We start from the raw sequence: 26,640 nt of genomic DNA, 5'->3' as shown, positions 1-26,640 counted from the left end.
GATAACTGGCCGTGGGTCGTTGGCGCTAAAGCATAAGAAGAGGAGTTCGCGTCTTGACGAGCTCGCGCGAACATATAGGTACGAACGAATAGCTTCGGGTGCTTTGGCAAGCGGCCAACTCGAGTATCTCTCATGTGTTTGGCAGGATTTGTCGTCGTCTCGGCCTCTCGCTCTCTTCCTCCTTTACCGTTCTCCTCTTCGGCTCGTCCCCTTTTGTTTCACCGACTGTCTCATTCTGGCCACGCGAGACACTCTATTACTCTATTCCATAGGCCTCGCTACTCCTCTAGACACTCGACGCGTCTGGGTACGTATGTTTGGTTACGCGAAATGCTCTTGTGCATCTCAAGTCGAATGTTTGATGGCGCTCTTCTGTTTAAACACGGACCCAGACACTACCGGTGGACGGACCATGTCTTCGGATCTGCATACGTACGGGGATGACGTTCACCAAACCCACCACCACCTTTCGAATAACCCGTTCGTTTGTTCTAATTGAATCAGGCCGGCCGAATGAAACGATTTTCTGGGAAACTCGATCGAAAGGAACGTTGAGATTCGCTGCTACTTTTTCGCACCGATAAGTTTGTCCAAACGTTCTATTTGATCGACGCGCCGTTTACTTTGTGTTTGAATATTAACTGGTCTTAGACTCTGAAAAATATAGAAAATAATGGAAGAAGTATAATTGCGTAGCATTGTATTTTCATTATTATTGTTGTTATTGGTTGTATCGCATCGATGTATGCGTTCATATAGCAAATTCTAGACATCGTACCCAGGCATATAGCAGCAATAAACCCATAAAGCCAACGGATATAGTGGCAAATCAAGTTCCAAGTGATCACCAAATGCAGTAACACGATCCTCTGCGTAACATGATCTATGGATTCATTGGATATATCCGTGACTTTATTGCCTAGGTTATCCATGCGTTGACTAGCATCGTCGCCCTTGCTCTTAATATACTTAGTCCATTTGCCATTTTTCACGCTTACAACTCTACCGTTCCGCTAACCATGGAAAATGGAGAAAACGCGGTCAACCCACCAGCCGCGTCTTTTCAACGCAACTTTCTATTTCGTATTAAATGTAAATCACGACGTTTATCCGTCATCGTTTCGTAAATGAAAATCAAGCAACGATATGACAAACGAACGAACGTTGTTTATTCTTAATTTTCTGTGCATCGTACACTTAATCGTACATATTGGCTCGACGTTGTAGGAAAGAATGCGAATATTCAATAAATTAGTTCGATCAAAATGTATAACATAACGGAACGTTTAAAAAATAATCTGCTAAAGCGTTATAAATAATTTTTCAGCCTGTATGCCGAACGAACCTCGGACCCTAAAAAGGCTTTTCTGTTGCATCGTGTAAAACAATGCAAATTGATTTCGAAGTGTTTGGTTATGCATTCATAAATTATGAAGATATTTATATTTTCTCGTATAAATCAGATTTAATCTGTATGTATTCATGGACTTTCGGTACAGTGTCGTAATGAATAATGGTGGCAATTTCATTAACATTATTCCAAAATTTCTGCAATATTTAATGCGAGCAGTAATCGAATATCCCGTTCAATATTGTAGTAGCATAATTTATAATTTATCGCGATAAAGCTTACAAACGTAATTCTTAAATACCTAATATATAGTTTAAAGGAATCGTAATTTGTCTGGCGTATCGAGCGAATAAAATTTATAAACAATATCTCCGCACAGAGAGATACCCGAATGAGTACATCCTGGAATCTATCGATTAAACATCGACTATTCCTAGTATTGTAAACCGTAAACTCTTAAAATTGTTAGCCTTAAATTTGTTAATATCCTATACAAACGCAAAGCACCAAGACTATTATAGCGTATTAAAAAATATATGCAGATGCATACATTACAGCCCCCATATATCAGATACATGCAACGTGAACAATAAGTAACTCGAGAGAGCCGCAATCGTGTATATGCATGTAGATATACAAAGGAGTATACAAGGATATCATAAATCACGTAGCTTTCCACGATTCAGTGTAATATATCTACATCCTTGATATGAATATATCGATGTACAAGATACCCAGAAGTAGATACCCTGGATTCGACGTTAAATAAATGTGATTTCGAACCATTCTAAAATCCGATTCACCAGGAAACGCAGGCGCGAATAATGAAGGAAACTTCGCCAGCGTTCAATCATACGAATGTCCCCCGGAACTATTTCATTTTTCCCGTTCAGCAACTCTGATGTTCACCACGCTGGTTCTACACATAATTTTCCTCTTGCCTGTTAGCGACGAGATTGCCGGGCTCCGTGGATTATTAAATTCGATGGTAGCGAATTTACCGGAACCGCGATTCCTCACGTAAGATCCGTTCGCAATAGCGAAGCGTCTGTGTAATAAATTACCGGGTAATGTTTCCGCGGCGTGCCATTTTAAGAAAGTTCTGCCAAGTCGGCGCAATAGAAAAACACCATAAATTCATATCGATTTCAAGAGACATCGTCATCGGATGCACAGACGACGACAATGGTTAGAAACCACCACGACTATGATCGCGACGACGACAACGACGACAACGACGACGACGACGACGACGACGACTGCGACGCCGATGGCATCGAGGACGACGCCCGCAAATAAAATATTCTACCGCAGCTTAGCAGCGAACGTTCTCTATCCTGGCTCGTCCAAAAATCCGGGTGTAATGTGTGTCGCGTTGCCCATCCGCGAAATGACAGATTTTTGCATCGCACAGACGGATTTACAACAAGCCTTCGACCATTTTTTCCTCGCCCCTTTTCCGTCGGTGCTAATTTTTTTTTTTTTTTTTTTTTGTTTTGGCCATCCTCCTTTTTTCGAGCCGTGTGCCTTCGTACGTTCAAGCTTCCGTAGTAATTCAATTTGTCACGCAGACGGAAGTTTTGATAACATCCTTCCGCTTGATTTGTACGTTTCGTGGTGAACAACAGCAACAACGGCACCAAAAATTCTAGAACTGTACGTACAGCACAATGGCGTTGCCCTATCGATTTTCCTCGTAGTTCTCCTGCTTGATATGTCTCGTTACTCGTCTTTCTTTTACATTCCTCTTCCTTTCCCGATCTCTTTTTAATTTTTTTTCCTTTTTTTCGCGGTATTAGTAATCGAATTGTAACTCTGATTTTAACGAATTTCCACTGACATTATTTCACGTTAAAGTAATATCTGCGTTAGTCGCGCGTTAAAACATAATCTCATGAATTTTAGATTCTTACGCGATCGCCGTAGACGAATACCCGCAACAACCCAGTCTTTGTTACCTGGTAAATGGAATAAACATACCACGTGAAAGCAGAATCCCGTGTTCTTACCTGGTAATTGTTTCGTACATATTTACGTCTCTTCGATCTTCTTTCTTCTCGTAACCTTTCTCTTCGTTCTTTTCGCTTTGCCCTTCAGCAAAGGAAAAATATACTAATTACTGTTTGACGTTATTCTTCATATAAATATAATTCTACTTTTTTTTGTTCTTTTGTATTCTTTCTTATTTTCCTTATTCGTCTGTTCTTTCTAGCTGAAAAAGGCGAACATGTTCCTGCTACCATTTGCCAATTATTATTTCTTGCCGTAGTGGCAAATTATTTTTTTCGCACTTTGTTCAGACCTGAGATATTCCTTCGCGCGAGAAAGATAAAATTAGGCGAAAAATGTTGTAACCAAGACTAGAGACTAGGAGCTTTCCCGAAGAGAAGTGGCTTTCCTTCGCTTATAGACGGTGATTTGTTGATCGATGTGGTTGGCAGGCGTGGTGCAATGCGGTTATCCTGTCTTCTCTCAACCTGTCCTTTCGATCTTTCTCTTTTTTCCGTTCGTTACTCTGCACACATACATATATCCCAGCGAACTCGATGGGAAACGAGAAACAACGAAACCATTTGTGTCATTAGCCGCCACGGGGTTTAGCGTAATTAAACTGGCTGAACAAGGGTTCAGATTCCTGGGTTCTCAGAAGTCGGGTACCGAGCATCGCGATCCCGTCTAATGATCAGTCGGGAACACAGCATTGCTAATTCTCCTTGGTGTCGATAAAGATTCTTCGACTACGAAATATACAATAGCTGACGAAAGTAATCGAATATGTTTAAAAACGTATCGCAGAAAACATTTTAAAATTCCATCAGCACTGTAACGAGACACATGGTGCCTATCGTGAAAACTTTCGTACAATATATGCGATATATTCGTCAAAAATGAGACACTCTACGTACCTACAACCTCCGACAATTCGAAATTTGCATTAGATGAAATTTCACCTACAGTAGCTACAAAAAGAAATTGCATACCATCGTGTCTATTGATATAATTAACTAGATATGAGAAAATTAAATTTCCTATTATTCAGTAGTATCTTTATACAACGACAAAGGTGCTTTCGATGCTGTGAGAACGAAATGGCGAACCCCATGAAAAGACGCCCCATTGGAAAATAAAGGTACGCGCAGATACTTCCGGTAGCCGCTGAATAATAGGTTTAAGGGTTAAAGGTTATTGTTACACGAACATTGGCACATCAGGCGCGTATAATTAAATATTAAATAAATATTAAAATAAATTAAAATAAAGCTTGCCAACGTTCGAAACTCGAATCCTACCGCGGAATTTCTTATCGGAGATTCCGTGTTCCGAACTTGAGAATCGTTCGCGAAACACACACACGCACGCACACACACTCGTGCGTACCAATCGAAAAAACCATAACTAACGTAGACTGGGTGAAAAAGCCAATAAGAAGCAAACGGTGTTAATAAAAGCTGAAATGCAAATACGATCGGCAATATTCGGCAACATCCCTCACCTGAACAACCCGTAACACGAACGTTGTACACGCGCATCTATCACTTAAGTTTTAAATTATAACTATGCGCTGGAAACAGCGTTTTTGAGTATCGTCTCTGCACACCTATTTCTGTCGTGATTTATACAGTTAATTTCACATAAGTCAATGTCCCCGATACAACGTCGCGAACGAGCGTAACTGGGATTTACGATCCCGCGAAATTCGAAAACGGCGAATTACAGCGTACAGAACGCGACAAAGTGCCCGAGTGTTTTAGGGTCAATGCAGTATCAGCTTAGTGTACCGATCGATGAAGCGTTTGATCGATCAATCGCAATCCAAAATCGTAATCGTGAAATTGATCGAGGTGTTCGAATTTGCCTAGTATCGGGCTCGCAGTGCGAATACTTGAAAATCTTCGAAAAACAGACGTATTATTACGTTATGCCTTATTAAGACGAAACTCGCAAATATATCTGTCAATGCATAGTACAGTTAATAACAATCGTATTTAACGTCATCGAAACCTGACGAATCTCGCGTGCGTTCTCGGTTAAAATTTCATTAATTTTTATCAGAATATCGAGTACACACTCTCGGTTGAGACAATTTTGGCCGAGTGACATTTGAAATTCAAATTCTGAAGTTTTTATCGCTGGATATCGTGCTTTGATAGATGCGTTCGATAAACTGCTTTTTGGCTAGTAAAAATTACCTTGACGTTAGTTACCAATCAGAGTTAAAAAAAAATATTTATAACTTTCGACTTCTTCTATGCCACAAGCTATGGTCCACGTTGTATAAATTATTGGCCCCTATTTTTATTTTTCAATGAAACGTTCTTTATCCGGTTCTACGTTTCATCTCAGTGCCTCTTTGAAGTCATATGAAGGTATCATTAAACGATATGAAACCGAACATACTTGAACCTGATTGATATTAGGTTGTCCGAAAAGTTTCTTTCGTTTTATGAGGAAATAATGTTGTCTCATATTATTTTGTCCAATTACGTACGATTCATTTTGTTCTGTCGAGATGAATACCGCGACATTTCACAGACTTTGTTTCACGTTTGTATAAAGCTGCACTGTTGTAGAAAACAGCCCTTAACAGGTTTGCGAAAGAACCTGTTGCGAATACCAGGTTTCGGACAACCTGATATATAAATGCTATATAATATAATAAAAATATAAATGCTAATAATACATAAATACAAAATGGTGTGCAAATATTTTTTCTAGCCACCGTATATAGTTTTTTTTTTTTTTTTTTTTTGAGAAAAACAAATCTACTTTCCCTTCGACCAATAATGGAATTCGAACGTTGCTTCTCGTTCGCCATATCGATCGACGATCGATCGGAACTCGCAGGTTCCTCGCGGAAAGTTGAATTCCTTCTTGCCTCGTTCATTATACCGTAATACGTTGCTGGAAGCTATTGGCTGGAAAAGAACATTGTTAGCGTTACTGACTATTATTGTCGGCGAGATTCGACGAGCGTAAGCAAACTTCGCCGTCCCTTTTCGCCGTGTCGCTGCGTATCTACCTCTAAGTGAAACCATTTCGTTAGCGGAGGACGCTGTCGCGATCGAGTTTACCACGTTTTCTCCCTTCAATCTTGCTTCCATGTGCGAGCTGTCTCGCCACAATGAGGACAAGAATATAATAGATCGACTTCAAGATGGGACGACGTCAGAACGAGGCAAATCTCGAGCAGTACGACAGGAATTTCTATACATCCGCTTGGCAGCCGTCGCTCTCTGGGATTGTAATTTCAGCATCCACTCCGTTAACCTCGCCCCTTTATCCTTTCTACCCTCTGTGCGACCTTCTCTCTTTCGTTCCCCTTGGATGTCTTATCGGAATGATCGTAAGATTTTATGCAACGAAATCATCTTCACCTTTGTTATTACCGTTATCGTTCTCGTTTTCACTCCGTCCGTCGTCTACCCTGTAGTATTATCTGGCTTCCTTTCTGCCATTGTCACAAACTTTTCCATCCAGAATTCTACTACGTTTTCTCTGTATACACTTCCAGTTTACAGAGTGACGCGTCTATCGAGACGAGAAATTACGAGTTCCTCTTTGTTTTTACAGGACCTGCGGGGAAACGGTATTGTTACCTTTTTACTTGTCACGTGCTTGAAGAATGTTTTATCGTAGAAGTAAAATTATCACTCATACGTCGCTGGGATACGCCGGCTATTGTCAATTTTTTTCTGCCAAATTTTATAGATCTATAGATATTGTTTTTATAGATACAAAGTAGAAATACGGTAGGCGTGCAAGAAATTCCAATGAAAACGAACTGTTTAACTTTATATTCGAAAAACGATACGTAAAGGAATTTGAAGAAATATTGGGTTTAAAGGTATGACAAGCGGAAGAGAATGGTATAACATAGAAGCATTGTCGTATAATTCTATAACGTTACTTCAAATTCTGCGAAATGTTTGAGACAGAAAGCGAAAAATCTATCTAGTCGGAAAGTTTTACACGCCACTGTACAAGTTAGCAGTCTAACGAGTAAAAGGTATAAGTATCGTCTTGCGAATGTTTTATTAAAAATATCAAACAGACTATTGTCACGTTGAATAAAACGTAGAAATAGATTGACGATATTTACATTTATTCCATTTTAAAGCGCTGCCTGTTCTTTAATTACGGAACTGAAATATCCGTTCATTGATAAATCGAATTAACTGAATTCATTAAGCAATAATTTCAGCCAACGTATTACTTATTCTTAATTAATTTTTTTGTTCGCTTCATATTTATTTCATTTATTCGATCTTTATCGATAAATATTCACATTTATCTGTTCTTCTTCCGTTTCCTTCGAGTCCTATTATCCGTCATTAGCGAAGCTGCCATTCCGCTACTTCCATTTCTCGTTATGATCCATAAATCACTTCGACTCTCCATAGCTTTCTTCATTGCTGTTCTTTCTTCGTAGCTCGATACGTTTCAAACCTCTCAATCGTAAACGCGAATAGCGAAGCGTAAAACAACTCGAACGCCCGGAAGTAAACTGGCTCGCGCCCCGTACGCGATTCCAGCTTTTTACGTTTCCTATCCAGCCCCTCCTTCCACAAAAACCTTCTCCTTCAAAGAACAAGCTACAAAGATGAGAAAAGATCGCGGCAGAAAATCAATGTTGCACGCTACGCTACGGCATCGAACACGAATGGTTTGTTACAAATTGCGACATGCTGTATTTTCACGCCCGAGCAACAAGACTTGCCAATAAAAAATCCATTGCTACGCCTAGCAATAAGGAAACGAACGATTTTTTATATGCTCGTGGTTTTTCAGGTTTCGATGGTATTTTTAATAGCGCGTCGCGCTTTGTGTCGACGTCTCCTGAACATTGCAGTTCCCAATCTTCTTCAGGGCTGAAACAATCTTATTTCAAGTACGTCGTAAAGAAACGAACTGCAATATTCACGAAACATCGGCACAAAGTGCGACGCGCTATTAACAATACGATCGAAACCCGAGAAACTATAAATGTGTCGCCTAATAACAGTGGAAGTTTAAGATCGAAAATAGTTTTCATTTAACGCTAAGACTACCGATAGTTAACACGAAGGTATTTCTACCAAAACCAATGAAAATGACTGGTCTTTAAAAAATACGTAAAACAGAATATTTTTATATTTATTGATTTATTACTTTCTTACAGAAGCAATTCCATGTTATGTAGCACATTTTTCGTACTATTAATCCATCTGGGACCACGATCCCTAAACGAGGGTTGACACGTTTATAAAATTGTAGAACCAGTCGTTTTGACTGCTGTATTTTTAATTCGAACAGAGAAATAAATAAAAAGTCTGAACGATATCGAAAGTAAATGTAAGGTATTTCGTCTGATATAAAAATGAATGGAAGATACGTCGTCTTATGGACGAAGAAATTGGTTCACGTACGAAAGTTTCTTTTTTTTTTTCGTATGAATTAATCTTCGACAGCTTAACCCTTGATCGAAGGATATCAAGAGAATATGGAAAGCAACGTGACTCAATTTTGTCAATGAAATTAAATTCTGTATTGCAATTGGTCCGTCTTATCGTAAATGTTTATATGTTGCGGTGAATGAGTATGGATTTGAAATTACCTAATTGATGTTCAGTGTTAACGAACCAAGAAACTAATGCAATGCTGCAACTAATTGTAAGTGTGGTCAAGAGAAGCGCGGTATAGGATTTAGTCTTGAACTCGTGAATACTATAGGGTTAACTAATTATTTGGGAGGAAACTTTGGTCTAATCTTATTAAATAGCAGCTGATATTGAATGTACATTACAACTATATTATACGTATATATGTACATATATGAAACATTAGAAGATTTGTTTCGTACCAATTCATATAGAAACGGGTAAAATTTTCCCGCATTTATATTTATGTACGTACTAATTATTGGAGAGGAAATTTTCATCCAATTTTACCAAGTAGCAGCTGGTTCTGAATATATTTTATATACTTTACATATATTTCAAAATAAAGCGTGGTAAATGTTCTCTGTGAATGCAGATAGAATGGGTAAAATTTTCCACTTATGTATATATGTATATATACGGGTAAAATTTTCACGTAGCAGCACATCTGACTAGTAAGACTAGAAATTGAAGGTTTAAAGTCAATTTTCTCGAAAACATACCCTTAAGCTCCATACGAAAAATCTTATTCTATATTTCCAACTTTTCTTTATCGCGTGCAATTGCGTTAAATTCGAATGTATCGCGATAGTGATCGATAAATCGGACAGCGTGTATAGAAGATAAAATACAATGTATCTACCCTGTGTTCTCTATTCCTTGGACTTCTCATCAACGAGCAAAGACGATTTCGGGGACAATACAGTAAGAGTAGCGAGGGAATAGACAAAGGAGGTCAACGCAAGAAGTAACGAACGGATTCACAGTATCAGTTTCCACGTGACCACGCGTCTTTTGGAAACGACGCGGCCCGACGACGCGGCGTCGTTCGAGGTGTCTGAATGAGCTGGCGTAGCTGGCCAATTGATCCGAAATCGCGCACGCTCCACCGGTTATCTTCTATACTGTTCTATAGCACGAAAACGCGTCTTTTAAGACGGTGCTTTGGCACACTCGCTCTTTCACGGTATCGGTTATTCACGGCCTCCGCATTATCGCCCGTTTTTTCGCCAACATCCTCTCGAGATTCCTGATCCTTCCGTTTCGCGCTCCGCCAATTTCTTCCTTTCCTTCTCGCTGCACCGGCGTGCTGCGTGTTCGCATTAACGAGTATGGAAAAAAGCTCGTGGCTCGACAGATACCGCCACGATCCTCCAACTCTTACAGTTCCATCTTGCTCTTGCTTTTTCTAACGAGAACGTTTTTTAACGCGTCGATTATTATGGCGATATTCATCGGTGAACCACGTGTTACTAAATTTTTTAGAACCGGCTGGAAGAAGATGTGAAACGGATTAAAAAGAATTGGGCAATGCGAATGACTGAAAAAACATCGTCAGAAAAAAGGCGCTGAATTGTAATTTAATGTTTTTACATTTTACGTCAAGAAAACGTTGAACATAAGATTGAATCGGAAAGTGGTACGCGCCAGCAACAATTCTTTCGCGTTTTATCGAAGCCCGAGATATCGTTCAAGTTTAACGTTGGGTTTAACGTTAGAAAAAGTACAATAGGGTCGAAAGTGTCCGCTAGAGGGTTAAAGAAGCCGTGCTACTCTTCTCTAACTTCCAATCCACAATTCTTTCGTAAATTTCCTTTTGCACGCGAAGAGATTCGATCTCGTACGAGATGTTCGACCAAAGGATTGAATCTAGTTTTCGATTCTAGCTACTTCCTCGAATTCCCCATCCTGCGTTTTCTTAAAGTGCTTCCGAACGTGCAAGTTCGCTCATTTACCTGTTACGTACGGAGAATATTTTCCGCCTGCTGTTTTAAAATTCCTGTAATCTCGAATCTCGATTCTGGCAAAGGGGAACGCCCTAAAACCCTGCTATTTATCGGTCGAGAAAGCTGGTTGCATTACCTCGGATAAATAGCAACCAGAAAGAGAACATCCTGTACGCAACATCGTAGTCTAAAAAATTATTAATCAGCTAAATGCGAATGTATTTATTTCCTAACAGGACTGATATCAAACTTTCTTTGTTATAATTATGATTACGTGTTACATATATATTTCCAGATTGCCAACGTATATTTCTAGAGCTAATAATTAACGATAGAACAAAGTTTTTATTAATCACCGATCGTGCAATATCATTTATTCGGTTAACAATAACGAAGAATTTATGACTTTCTTTGGTATCGAATTAAATAGAGTGCCGAATAGAACAATAATCTCTTTTATCTGAGATTATGTAATTATTGTATAGACTTACGCGTATTGATATTATCCTTTTCTTTGACGTTTCATATGAAATGCATAATACGTTCTGAAAGACCAGCATTTTGATTCAATAATATACATACATATATTAGCTTTTATCCTGTTCGACAGGATAATATTTACGGCTATTAATTCACATCTATTTGCGCTGATTACGTGTTATTAATTGGATACATTTAAAATACGCATATACTTAACGAACGCATAAATTTTGTTATTTCTGTAGTTTATTGTTAATGCGCCGTAAATATTGCGATCTCTATATGGATTCTGTATGAATTCATAAATTTAGTGCATAAATCCATCAGCATCCTAAATAAGAAGCAAAATATAACGTTAAATTATTGAATATGGAACGACCGGTTACACAAACGCATAAAATCCTCGAATTTATCGGGTAAATGGGCTGCAAAATAGCATCTATTATACGTCAATTTATAATTTGGTATTAATAGTCAAATGAAGCTAGTGTACCATTATCCGTTTTCCGTTGATCATTTTACTATAAAACGGCAAATTGTGCATCAACGCGAATAATGAACCGACATTAAATTCGGTCACGTTCTTACGAGTACGAATCCGGACTTCAACGCAACGTATGTAATTCAAGTAGCATTAATATAACTCGTAATAATAATATAGTTGAAAATATATAATTATTATATTAATTAATTAATTACTCATATTAATTACTATATTAATACCACGCAGGATATGCTGTAATTCGTTTCCAAGCGTTTATCGAATGTAATTTGCAGAATATTCTTCACTACTGTTTCGTCGCAAAATATTTTTAAATAGCTTTTCACGTTTAAATGTATCGGAATTATTTTATTCGGCGGAATTAATAAACTAGCGAAATATACACGTACTTAAAAGAAAATAATTAAAAATTATTTTATTAAAAGGGAATTTGGAATTCGACGGATTATACTTTGATAAAGAATTATTATTTTATAAAATTACAAGCATTTTATTAAGTTTTCGGTTACCATAGTTCCACGTTCGCCGCTAAAGAGATTCAAACCAAAGAAATTCTTGAAAGTCTTCGCCTAACTATCCCTTTCATACGACATACATCCTCTACTCTGGTCTCCGCTGTCACGGTATTTGAGGCACGGACTTGCTAGGAAGCTGTGATGAATCTACTAACACGCCGCGGACGAAACGCATTCTTCCTTCCCTTTTTCCCTCCATTTTTCGCTCTATTCTTTTTCTTCTTTCCTTCCTTTTTTTTTTTTTTTTTTTTCATTACAGTGCTACATGATCGGTTCATCCACGACAACCCAATGTAATACAATTTGCATTTAAAACCTAATGAATAATTTATTGGAAATATCATCGAGTTTATAAATACTTTAACTCTTCGTAGCCAACCTGTGTCGTTTACGCGCCAATCGAATTTTCGTGTACGTAATATATTCATTAAAATTTTCCATAGGTATTAAAATACTTTCGACATTGTATATACCGGATGTCCGAAAAGGTCGGGACAAATCTTGTATTACGCGTCGACCAGGTCAAGTAAGTAAGAAAAATTCGAATAAACTTATGTTGGAAAAACGATTTGTCAACAAGTTATAAGTTGTAAGTGCGCGAAGATTTTCAGAAAAGTTGTTCTTGGTTTATGAAAAAGCGACGGGAACGAAAGACCAGCTTTGAGAATGTATCCACTTACCGCTACAACAGCAACCATATTCGAAAGAGTCCGACGAATGGAAAGCTGCATTTTTGCAAAAAGAAGAAATTTTGAACATTTGTTTGACAAAATGTTTTTATTGACGATTTGTTTGACAAACTGACAAAACAATTAACAAAACTTTCCGAACTCTTATAACTTCGATAAAGTATTTTCGAACACAGGTTCGTACCAACCTTTTTTATCTACTTGACCTCATTGACACATAGTACAAGCTTTGTGCCGGCCTTTCCGGACACGCTGTACATTTTGAAACACAAAGCTTTTGTCATGTTAATTCTTTAATTAATTAGAAACTTTCTTCGTTTGTAAGTCGCTTACAGAGGAACGCTGTCGACAAAAGTAACTACAGTCAGCGGTGTTAACAAACACCGTAAATAATAAGCATCGTAAGCAACTCGTTGAAGCAATTGAGCCGAGAACTTCGGTTACCTTAAATTTCGAACAGTAATGCGTAATGTACACGGGATATGCTGGACATATCGCTTGTAGTGCATTAGCCACAGCAGTTCGCCGTCAAGCACTTCGATAATGCTTATTCGAGTCGACGTTCTCAAATTCTCAGAAGTTTGCTGCACGATGGAATGGAAATTTCGGCCGCAACTAGTCGAATCGCCAGACCTATGTTCATCTTTCATCGTATCACGTCATAACTAATTTGAAATTTCATACAGTTCTAAGTGAATGTTAATGTTGGAAATTCCAACCCTTCGGGATCAGACTATTTTTATGTTAAACGGCGATATACTCAAATTGGCCAGACACGTTCATAGTCGGAATATATTTCTTCTGTTTCTATAAAGATCGTGGACAAATGATGTACAAATTACCAAGAGCAGGAGACACCAATCGCGACATAAATCTACTTAAGTGAAAGAGGTATTCAATTTTTTGATTATAAACTTTGTTACACGCATATAAGCGAATAAGACAGTTCAGCGTTAAAAATGACCAAAGATTTTCCTTTCGATAAACAATCGAAATTACTTTCACTTTTTTACACGAATCTTTCTCAATCTTTTTTTTTTTTTCGAGCTGTTATTATGTCGTCGAAACGAAATACGAGGTACGTTGGTCGAAATTGGAACAAGTTCAGCGATATCGGATTAAAGTTTTCTTCTAGGAAAATTGAGTAGAATAAGGGAACTAAATATCATACGCTGAAACCGAGGAAATAAGATAAAAACAAAGCAACTGAAGATAACCATGACTTTTTATCGAAAAGAAGCATTTTGGTAATTGTTAATATCGCACTTTGTTGTCGATTTAATGACAACTCATTTTTTACTCGTGATATCATTTTGTCAGATTAACGAAAGTACCTAAGAATAAATCGTAATTATCTTTACGGGAAATACATATTCACGGGTAATGAAAATGGATTTTGCTTGACGCAAATACACGTCCGTAGAGCGAAGGATTAAATCCAGCGTTATACAAATATTCCAATATGGACATCGTTCAGCTTTCATTGCATCACCGATCGAGATGATTTCTCGAGTACATTGAAATCGTCACGGTCAACGCGTGTTAGCATCGTAATCCAATACGATACCACGACATGACCCAAGGAACTTGTGTTTCAGTGTTCGTAATATCAGAACTGGAACGCGATGCCGTTGATACTGCTACTAGGTAAAGTTCATAACGCCTATCGTTTGGACGAGAGTTCTCCTCAAGGAATCCATTTCACGTGGTAACAGCTAAAGTATCGATGCCTTTTTGCGCGATATAATTCTTTTAAATTTCCTTCCGGCTAGGAAACGTTAAAAAATCCGGCCACACCTCGCCTCGATAGAAGAATACTGCACAGCGTTGCAGTTACGTTCCGCGTGCCACGCCACCGCAACCGTTACACGCGTTACTTTTTAGAAAGAAAAATTCTCCTTGCTGTTTCTTTCTGTAACCGCGCGAACGCTCCAACAACCGAGTTTAAACATATATTCTGCAATTTAGGAAGCAAGAGCGAGGCAAAAGCTTCCGATCTTTCTTTACCTTTTAAACCGCGTTTAAAAAGAAATAATCTCCTATTATTTAGCATTCTACGTTTTGTTTCAATCAGCCTTCCGATCGCGTTCCAAAGTATTAGGTGGTCCGAAAGGTTTCTTTCGTTTTATAAGGAAATAATGGATGCACCACATTTTCCGTTTTATATTATTTTATCGAATTACGTATGATCGACTTTGTTCTGTCAAGATGAAGATCACAACGTTCGACGGATTAGGTTTCGTGTTTGTATAAAGATGCGTCGTTGTAAAAGACGCGTCTGTAAAAGAAAGACACTTCGCTTCGAGGTAGAATTTTATGTATTATTTATACGGAAAGATTATTTATTATTTATTTCTCTATTATGATTCTTTCCGATGAATTCCCATTGATGAGAGAGATCGGATCAAACGAATATTTATAGATACGCGGCTTTCGAATGATTATTTTGATATTTCGTTATTAACTATGATTTATCGAAAATATTTCAAGAATATATATACAAAAAGAAGATTTGACGTACATCTGTAACATGAAGTTGAGTAAACACGTCGTCTCTAACCAATTTGTACGAATTAATGTGCGTTCGTGTTAATTCTACTTTTAAGAGTAATGCTTTTCTTTCAATTTCCGAAATATTTCTTAATTTCTAAGCTTGAAATACAAAGATCGGAGGACCGCGACCAGCTTAAACTTGCGAAGGAAAATCTACAACTTTCGACTTGTCGCTTGTCAATTCCTTAATATCGTTAGCCGGGAAATTATTGTTCAAGAACGTCCTAACTATAAGACTGTTTCGATTCGTTCTGCCGAGAAAGAATTCAATATCAGAGGGGCAGAAAATCGTCCGTCTATCGAGCTCGGCGGAAACCATTATCCCGTACGTCCCTTTCAATTTCATTCAGCGGTGCTGCCGGTCGCAGGGCAAAAATACTGAAATAGCAAATATACGATAACCCTCTAATCCGGGCTCCGCCGATAGCCAATGGGAATAGAAACGTTGCGCTTGCAGCATTGGGCACAATTAAACTCGACGACCCTTCGGGATCTGCTATCGTTCAACGTGAGCTAAGGGGAGAGAAACACGTGTACCGGGTCGCGCGATGCATCCACCGGATAACGGATATGGCTTTTCTTCTCGCTTAGATAACAGTGTCTCCACCTATCCCGATGGTCCAGTAGCGAAATTCGAAGGTCAGAGGATTCGCGACGAGATACCCGCTCGCCTAATTTCCTTTTTCTTCTCGCTTAGATAACAGTCTCCCGATCCAGCAGGTTCGGTCTAGTGGCGAGATTCGATAAAAAAATAAGCTAGTCAACTATAGTCGATATGACTGGAAATGTGAAAAATATAGAAACGTATGACACAACCGATGGTTTCTAACGTTATATCTAGGTAAATCGGTTGGGTTTTAATAGAAACTCTGACGTGATTCTGGTGTAGGACATGTAGGGTGCCAAAGAAATTTATTAACAATTGTTGGAATACAACGATATTAACGAGGTGAGGTGATTGATCGAACGGATTCTTCCCTTCGTTGACCAGCGATATCCCAATAATAGCGTACGTTCGTTAGATGTACCGCGGCGGCTAGTGTCACGTAATTTTTGGGTTGGTTGGTGAAAATAAAATATAGTTGAGTCGTAACACAACTATTTACTTGGTTTTAATCAACCTTTATTATGAATTCAGCAATCACAATGTAACACACACTGAATTAACATAAATCACAATTCACTCCAACCACGTTATGTCAGAGTTCGTTACAACGATACATTAAGTACGCGACTTATAAGAGTAGAGACCGACATAGATATGTTGACTATTCTAAGGATACAGAATAAGTGAAGTCTTACTGACGATACTGTGTCTGAGGAAAGCTAGGGGTGGGGGTATCTAAGGACAAGGGACGGAATTTACGACAGGAAATACTCGCTTGGTCCGAACGACCTTAACTATAAAAATGCCAAGGCCCCTGGTAGGCACTTAAGACTATTGAGGGTGCGCGCCAGGGATATGCAGGTATCTGGGTGTCATCCTGTCCGTGGTGTATGACCTGGTCTCTGATATGAATTGACGTTACACTAGCGTGTGCATGCTCTTTCGAGAATTCGGCGGAAGAAGCGTAAGGATATGGATGGAACATCGGGCACGTCGGTGTGGCGCCTTGACGGCGTAGCGCTTTGTATCGAGAAGCTACTGGAAGGTTCCAGGAATGGCACATGTGACGCCACACAGCATCTACCCGGGTCACACTCGTTACTGCATGCAGAGAGTGGGGGTTCAAAATCTTTTCAAGGGCCATGGGTCACTGAGTCAGTCAGTCTGAGAATAACTAGCCAACTGTCTACATTGCACAACACTCGCTTATATTTCCTGTAATAATTGTTTAATAAATATCACATAATATTATTTCAACACAAACATCGTGTCTTCCACGGATTATTAATCTTAATTCCGAGAATAAATTCTAACGACAATTCCAACTTTCGACTCTTTACGTACGACTCTCGATTCCAACTGACCATTCTCGCAACTCCGCTGTTTTCTCGATCCGATTCGTTTCTTTTTGTCGCCTCTCAATATCCGCACTACGCGCGCGTTCGTTGCCACGTACGAAATATTCGGCGGAAGGACCGTAGGGATATGGATGGCTCGTTAGGCCTGTCGGCCTTACGTTTCGGTGATATATTTTGTACCGACGAAAACGTTGGAAATTTTTCTTGTCGAGTGCCGCTACAACTCCTTCGGTATGAAACAGAAAAATCGATTTTATTCTTAGGAACGGGACAAGAAGACTCGAGTTGAATTCTGAACACGAACGAAGCCATAATCTTGAGTACAGAGTATAGCACTCGCTTTTCACTCGAGCTACGACGATTCTCTAACCAGCTGAAACTATATACCCATTGTTAAGCCTCTCGCGGAAACTACAGATACGCGCGAGCACGGCTTCCCCCGTGGCATGTGATTTATGTAACGAGCGGGCATGTTCAACCTTACCACTAAAACCAATACTGAAACTAACGCTAAACGTCTAATAATCGAACAAAACCAATCTGGCAAATAACAACACGCACGTTAAAGATAAAATTAGAGGGCCGAAATATCCGCGGTAAGATCTTTGCTCGTGCAATTCCGCTTTTCTTCTCGTTTAGATTACGAGTCTCTCGAACTAACGGGACTGTGCAATAGCGAAATTCCGAAGGTAGCGGGATCCGCGGCCAGTTCTCCGCTCGTCTAATTTCACGGACGATGTCTCGACTTGGTCCACTAGCGAAAATCTCGTGGATACTCGCATCTAGGGGCGTACAACACGGAGATGCTCGATATCCCGATACATCCAACTCGAATCAGGACCTGGGAGTCAACAAAACACATTAACGCTAATCTGTCCGTACGTCGAGCGCAGTCAATGGCACGGCACGAATCCCATTTGTCCAGGACGACGTCTCGTGTTGTGACGTACGGTTGTGTGCGGTTGTGTACGGCCACGTACTTACACTGCCGTTCATTAATATCAGCCGGTTGGTATCGTACAAAATGTAATAATTGATCGTAACTGTCGAAGGGACGATTAAATGATGAGAATTAGAATAATCGGTAATTGATAAAATATATATTGTAAAAAAAATATGATTATTTTTCAACTTTACAAATCAATATCACAAATGAAAATTAGAATAATAAATCGAGAATCATGTGTATGTATATGATGCACGTGATACGTAAATATATGTAAAATATCCAAAGTTATTGTAACACCTAAGAGATGAAACAAATTTTTATGCATATTTCATTTCCTTAATTTCATTCATAAAGATATAATATTGCGTAAACATCTACCGACGATGTAAAATCAGTTAAAACAGTGATCGACAGAAGGTAGACATTTATGAGACGCTGATTATAGCGCAGAATATACGGATTCCTCGTAATCCGTAGTTCCAAACGAGATAATAATCGTAAAAATTTGAATAGGTTCTCGACGCTTTTTCAGGTCTACATAGGATGTGGCCGAATAACGCGCCAAGCGGGTTGAAAGTGATACCTCGTGAAAGAAACAAGAAAAAGGCTTAGTTTCCGAGAAAATCGGGTTTCAGCATTTATCAAATACGATTCAACGTGGCTAATTCCGTCTGACCGAATAGAAGGAAATAATCGCTAGGATTTTGCTCTGCGTGTGAAAATAGGTCAAAAACGTGGAATAGAATTTTTCACGCGGTGCTTGGTCTGCGTGAAAAGTAAATTTGAAAATTTACCATACGGACGTGCAGCAGACCGATGATACGTCTGCGAAAAATACTGTCAGCTAATACTCACGAACGGAAATGTACGTCTTCGCTGTGCTCGTTTGTGCGTATCGTGTACATTCTTAACATGCATGGAATACGTACGTACGGACGAGTGCACGTTCGAATGAACGTGTACCGATAACAAGGTACCGGGTACTTACATTCCTACGGGAACAGACAAAACATTTCTATAGGTAAAGGTCGACAGGGCAGCGAAGCAATCAAGTTCTTCTGGAGCGGGGAGGAAAACGAGGGCTTGTCGAAGGCACTCTGTTCCTTCCATTGCGCTCTGTTCAGTTTCGGAAAGTTCGACGACGAGCATGCTGTGCCACAGTTGCCCGCGACTATACCGGAAGATAGTGGCGAAGGGGAACGCGAGGATTCGTAGAATCTGACCTGACCGCTTATCGAACGTGGTTAGCGGTACCAGCCACTCTCGGCTTATCCCTTAGGACGCCGTCCGTCGCCAAAGACGACCTGACTATCTTGCACAACGTATTGTACCTTTGCGCCAACGGAATACCATTCTCCCTCTTCCTTCCCTTTTCGTTCCCTCGCCCACACTTTGACGCCCGTCCTTTTTCCACCCTTCCCCTCGCCTCACACCAGGGAATATCCCGAGGATTTCAAAGTCGAACAACGGGCTCCACCTCTTCCTTTTTTCGCTCGCCCGCAATGGACCACGATAATGGACCGGGTGTTAAGATTCGAATGGAATTTTCCGAACATGGATATTTGAATCTGACCGGGATTAAAGCAGCTTTCGCGTTGGTCCACTTGTGGTCGCGCTGAGCCGAGGAACGCGAAACGTAGATAAAACTATTTTTTCGAGGCAGATGTTGCTCCATTAATAGGATCTACGTAGCAACTGTGTTTTCGCTTTAACTCTGCTTTCTACTCGATTTTTTTTTTACCTATATTTCGTTCATTTCTCTGTTACTTGAAATCGTTAACGTCGAGAAAATTTCAATATCGCTCCTGTGCGATGCGAGTATACCTTTGCACGTAATGTCCATGACACGTGAAACAATTCGCTCGTTCGTTTCGGTCATTTGTCGTTCTGCGAGCGTAAATCCTCATTCTGAAAGATATAAACGCATTTATCGTACGACCTGATAGAAAGCATTTTTAGAGTTTTCATTTCCAACGGGACAATCGGTTGGATTGTAATTCGTAAGAATTTTTCGTTGGAACTTTGTCCGAATTTTTATCGAGCTTACAAGTATACCGTCGGTGAAAGGTAATGAGTAAATTTTATCAATAGCATTTGTAAAATCGCGTAGGAGTACTTGGATCGTTGAATTTGACGTCTCCTGTATTTCGGTGGTTTTCAAAGGGATTCTTGAAACTTTTAGAAATATGTTATCCGTAAGACTAGATTTAAAAAATTCACGGTGCTTCGTCAAATTTTTGTATATTTCAGAAGTAGCCTGGAAAGTTTCCGCAATATGGAATACTGTATTCGAGTCTAGTTTGCCGGTTTTGATTTTAATTGAGTTTTCTTTCAAACTTCCTGCCGTTGTTTTTGCACGCAGCGAAATTAATTAACTCGAATGAAACATTTTTATGTACAAAACTCGCTGTTGATAACGACATTATAGAATATCCTGAATTTTCTATACGAGGCGATTATTTTACATAAAATATTCGATAAATTAAATACACGTCGGCTTTTCATTTTATGTTTTCTAGCCATTTTGCAATATTTCACTCCCGTTATTTACGCTGAAAATCGTAATACGTCGAAGATATATACACGTATGTTAAATATCACCAACGATCGTTACGGTCCAAGTAATTTTAATACAATCATCGTATTCAAATTTATATACTCATTATTTTCGAAATATTTTAAATACAATACTTGTCGTCTAAAAATATGTGAAATATTTGGCACAATAACGCCAATTCGTTAATTTAATATTGTGATATATCATCAAGTACGTACGATTGTCCATAAATCAATTCGACTCAACATTCTCCGTATTTCATTGCTGTAACTTACAATTAGTAAATCTCAGGATGTAACGCGCTGATTTAATTTCTCGACCGTATCTTAGCCATAAGCTTAATTTATCATATGCCTCACAAGGAAATATAACCGGCATTTCCGTCACCGAAACAAAGCCAGTTACCTGGAATTTTCAGCGAGCGTATAAACGTATATATAGACAATTGTTGACTTACAATTGTAAACTAGAGTATCAGTGCATCCGCCTCCGGCTAGATAATTCTATTGTGTGTGTGTACTCGTGTTTTCCTCTTTTCTTTCCCTCGTCCTTCTAATGAATGAATAACTCCCTGAGATTCATTTCCACGTTTACCTACACCAAAGTATTATTGTTATTAACATGGCGAAAAGTATCCGCTAGAAAGTTACTAATTGCTCGTATGCGAGTGGCAATTTTAAACTTTCTCTCGATCGCGACTGTACGTACGTTTGATGCTTTGACGTTTAAGGATGAAAACAGGACACGTAACAAAAAGCTGGTTTTCACACTGTGCGCTTGTGAAATATTTTATCGGAGTCTACCGCGTGCATTTATCGTGCATCGATTAAATTTCACGTACGATCGATCGTGCAAAAAGGCGTCACATGGCGAATTTGGAGGAAACTGCGATGAAAAATCGAGCAGCAGAGATCAAAGTGGGGAAAGAAAGAATGGGGACCGAATAGCGTACGCGAGATACGGCGTTAACAGCAAGTGAAACGCACAGAATCTGAAGCACGTGACAAGAAGATCTGGAGAATGTCCGAAAGGGAGAGAGTTGCGGTTAAATGTAGAGAAATGAAACGTTCTGATCTTTTATAAAGAAAGTGGCACAGAAAAGGGAGAAGAGACGGAATTGACAGGGGCAAACTCTAGAGGAAGCGAAGAAATTCAAATATTTGCGATATAATTCGCAGAAAAACGGAGGGAGAGAGTCACGTGTTGAGGAAGTTGGAAAGAGAGCAAGAACCGTAATGGCTCAGATATGGGCGAAGAAAGTTGAAAAACAGCATTGACAGGAGAATTTTTGGAAGCGTAGTTGAAAGTATTTTGTTGTACGCTGCAGAAGTATGGAAGCGGTAGGAAGCGGAAGAAATAGAGGATCTACGAGAGAAATATATTAGATGAGTCTTTGGGTCTGGACTTTTACGCCCCGGCATATCTAGTCCTGCAGCAAACCAAAACGAATAAAGCATGGATAGGGACGGGAAAGGGGGCAATAATATACGAGGAGAAAACGAAACGTTTAAACAAGAGTGAAATAATACAGCAGCGCTGGAGGGAAATAGATAGGAAGCAAGAAGATAAGAAGTCGAAAGGGGACGAAATGAGAGACATCTAATACGAACGGAAAAATGATAGATGCTAATGAATTGGAAATGGAAAGAACAAGAGGGAAACACCTTGCTGAAGGTAGCGAAAATGAACGAGGTAGCGTAGTTAGAATGGCAAGAAAAAGGCAAGAAGGCAGATATAACACTCGTTATAACGAAATCAGAGACAATCAAAGAGCTAACTATTTAAATGAAAACTGCAAAGGCGGAGATCGAGGCATGATTGCTGGGTTGTCGGATGTGGGTACAAAGAAAGGTGAAATATTTATTGGAGGGAGAAAGACGGTACAATCTGCGAGCTATGTAAAGGGACAAGAGAGTCGTTGGAGCATGCGTTGCGCGAATATAAAGAGCTGAAAGAAACACGGTTAAGGAAAAAGAGCGAAATGGATGCGTTTAGGGAGGATAGGAAGAAGCGGAATTAAAGTCTTGCGGTTAGATTTCCCACGCGCGCGCTCTTCCACAAATAACAAAGCTAACCGCCCATTTTATGGTCGAAAGGAATGAAACAAAGCCAATTACTATCCAATATATTTTGCATCGAAAGTTGAAATTTATTCGAGCTGGCGTGTGCTTTGCCGTAAAATGTCGCCAGCCCGCAACACACAACTAAACACTGAAAGGGTTAATCCGCTTTTCCTCCGCCGGATATCTCCGCCGGGACTATTATAATGAGCCGCGGCACATGCAAGAAACACGGCGCAAGTATGCGCGCAAAGACATGCAGCGAATTTCCGCTTGAAATTTCACGAATTACCTCGCAGCAGAGCCGGCCTATTCTTTTATTTGCGATACACAATTTCCTTCCTTTGAGGAATCTACCGCCGCGATTGTCGCTGCTTTTTTCTTTATTTGCCCAGCCCCTTGCCCACCTTGCAATCGCTGCGCGAAATCCTTGGGGAATTGTATAACGAGGCAGAGTGTACGAGAACGAGATAATATAAGCCACGCACGACCATGGCACACGACGAAATTCTTGGCTGAAATTTACAAAGGACGACAACCGGGAATTAATCTCGCACGAACCGGAACACGAGGGAAACCTTGCTTCTTAGCGTTCGGTTGCCCGCTAGGATAATGCTTCCCCTCGTCGAGTAATTTCATTCGTTGAATTTTCTATTTTCGTCCCTTGTCGTTTTTTTATCTTTTTCTTTCTTTTCCGCTCCATTTTCACGGGATACATTATCCCCTGTTACGTCCTCTGTTTTCACTGCATATTAAGCTCGTGAATTGCGAATATCAACGATGAAACCTGCCTTTTCCTCAGTTCGCTTCGAGCCACTCTTTCTCCACGTCCAGCTTTCGTATTCTTCTTTCATCTTCCCTCGTCCCCCCCCTTTTTTTTAAATTCATACATCCCGTATACTCGATGCTGTTTTCATTCGTTAAATTTCGCCGTCTACCTCTTTGCTTTCGTGTCTTTCCTCTTCTTCGAAGCTCTCGTTAGGCTTTAAAGTCCCCTGCGGTGTAAGAAATGCTAAAGATATAATACCGTTTTTACGACCCTAACCTTTAATGATCATAACTCTTTACGGGATCTCCGTCTTTTATTTCCTTCTTTCTTTTGACGAACGGGATGATTTTGCGAGAAAGCAGAATGTAGATTAAATAACTGTAAGTGTATTAAAAATATTAGATATCGTTGGCGTCGTAAAATTATGGAAAATAATGATGATTATTAAATACACTAAGTAATTCTAAATAGTATTAGATTGTCTGAAAAGTGTCTTTCTTTCGCAAACGTGAAACCAAGTCAGTGAAATGTCGCGTTATCTCAACAGAACAAAATCGATCGTACGTAATTCGACAAAATAATATAAAACAAAAAACGTCTATTATTTCCTCATAAAACGGCAGAAACTTTTCGAACAACCTAATATTAAACTAGAGAAGTAGAAATTATATATTTATATAGCGTATGCGGTGTATATGGTCTAACTATGTAAAAAGGGAGTCTCTTCGACAGAAGGCATCCTCGAAAAATGTTTGTCTACTATATTTTTACTCATTGCTATATTGCTATATTTATAATCATTATTGTTTCACGCATAAACTACCTAGGAGTTTCTCGCGTAATACAGAATATTTTCTGAAAAATTTCTCGCCTTATCTACCTCCTTATTTTTTCTTTTTTCTTTTCTTTTTTTCTTTTTCTTTGTATAATTCTATTTCTTGAGACTGTCCGAAATTAACGCTATCGTGCATCCCATACGTGCACAGCTACTTACTTGCTCTCTACTTGCGTACTATTCTTCGTAATATGCACTAAGATCGTAAATAGAGACAGAGCTGTCGTAAACGCGATAAAGGCGAAATTGAGTTGCGTGAAAAACGTCAAGTTTCGCAAGTGTGTAATCGATAGATTTTTCTTCCACGTCAAGACATCTTGAGAAACTTTGTACGATCGCAGTAGCTCGCAATATCCATATTGTCGCTACGAGACAAGAGCTTTGAAAATTCTTGCCTCCGTTCGTAGGAAATTTCTTCGCGATTCCGCTTTATATAAGTTGAAGTTTGCAATTTTCATTTGCTCCCTTTGTGAAATTCGTTCTTCGTTGTATTAAAGAGAATTATTGAGTTCACGCTTAATCCTCTTACTACGTTTGGAAGTTTGAAATTTCGATGAATCGTAGAATAAAAAAGATTTCTTTAAGCAGCGTATTTTACGACGACGTTATGTACACAGCCCTGTGGTGTTTGTTGCGCTTTACGTTTCATTAAGAAGCAAACAACGTATCGTTCACGTTGCAAAATCGCGTAAGAAAACGCGGCCAAAAGGACTTAATTATATTCCGAACACTTCATTCTGATTCCTTCGTCGCGTTAGCTACGCTGTCAAAGGGTTGGTGATGTTAAAACAAACCGTTGGATAATTACAATAGAAAGACGAGAAGAAAGAAAATTGTCGATGTAAAAGGAGACTATGAACGGAAGATCGGCATAGAGAATTTCGCGCAATGCGCAGGGCAAATCCTTTTGCTTATACGCTCTGACAAATGCACCGCGAAACTCTATCTTGCTGATACCACGGATCCCTTGACACGCATCTGACGATTGTACGCGAAAAAAGGAAAGTGTCACAGTCGCGCGTTCTTCGAGTCTGACTCGCTTCGTTTGACTCAAAGACGCTGATGCTACAACGTAACATCTTGAAGCAAACCAAAGGCTGTTTTTTGCAGAGTGCATATCGTAATTTGTTGCTTAAATTCCATCTGGGACTGTGTTTCTCTTCTCTGGAAATATTACAGAACTACTCTTCCTTGGGATGTAAGACGGTGTGTACTTGTATGTTATCTTATTGGCAGTTGTGTGTTGGTAAAAATTGTGCGAATCGGACAGCGATTTAGAACGTCACGAGTGTTTAAATCAACATCGATGGTTGTATAAATCTGTCGAAGCGATTCTCACGTCTAGGAAAACTCTACGTCTTCTCTGGTGTTTAGTTTCCTTAGTCCTCGAAACCGTCGAGTATCGTTTAACTCCGAATCAATTTGTAGGGCCTCTCAGCCTCATAGCCTTTTCTAGTAGTAATAAGTAGTACAAGTAAACGCTGCCAGTATATGCTTATACTTCCTTAAATATATTTCTATTATACATTCATCCACGCGTTCCTCTCTGTTCTCTTCGCAGATAAACCTCGACAAAATCGTATCGCCAAAGGGACAATTCTCAAACGTGAGTCGGCAAGTAGACAGTATAAGTGGCGTTTCGATAATCCAGTTGGAACGTCCTGTTCGCATTTAATGAGAAAATTTCACAATTTCGGACGTCGCTTCGATTTTGTCGGGAACGAATTTCATAAGACTAGGAAGAAATAACGATATTTCTGCAGTCGTATTTGTTCAGAATACACGTATAAATATGAAACGAGAAACATCTAAAGCGATGCGTAAATATGTATAAGTATTAAAAAGGAAATATTTTGAAATGCTCGTAACAAAATTTCAAAATGTTTCCTACAACGCAAATAGTATATTCGTGAAAGATATTTACCAGATATTCCAGTATTTTTACGACTCACTGTACCTATATGGAAATGTCAATAACATTTTATCATCGGTATTTACGTTTAGAACGTTATCAATAATATCGCTATTAATTTACTCGTTAGTCTACTTTC

At 39.3% G+C, this 26,640-nt stretch overlaps 1 protein-coding gene and 1 long non-coding RNA gene across 5 annotated transcripts in view; one reads left to right on the top strand and one right to left on the bottom strand.

Annotated features, from left to right (window-relative positions):
* Nucleotides 1-26,640, top strand: part of Sol1 — a 529,381-nt gene that overhangs the window by 399,961 nt on the left and 102,780 nt on the right. The gene's annotated exons all lie outside the window — the stretch shown is intronic.
* LOC143303702 (uncharacterized) overlaps nucleotides 16,609-26,640 on the bottom strand; it is a 41,056-nt gene continuing 31,024 nt past the window's right edge. The window contains exons 1-3 of one of the 2 annotated variants that reach the window (XR_013060249.1): nucleotides 23,278-24,876; nucleotides 21,383-21,519; nucleotides 16,609-20,276 (exon numbers count right to left, since the gene is read on the bottom strand). This is a non-coding gene — a long non-coding RNA (uncharacterized LOC143303702). Of the gene's footprint in view, nucleotides 20,277-21,382; nucleotides 21,520-23,277; nucleotides 24,877-26,640 lie in introns of those variants that run through there. The other variant, XR_013060250.1, reaches the window with a different exon arrangement.

This window comes from Bombus vancouverensis, chromosome 15 (genome assembly GCF_051014615.1).
Source record: "Bombus vancouverensis nearcticus chromosome 15, iyBomVanc1_principal, whole genome shotgun sequence".
Lineage (NCBI taxonomy): Eukaryota > Metazoa > Arthropoda > Insecta > Hymenoptera > Apidae > Bombus > Bombus vancouverensis.
The sequence above is the reverse complement of the archived record's forward strand: the minus strand, read 5'-3'. Positions and strand labels throughout refer to the sequence as shown.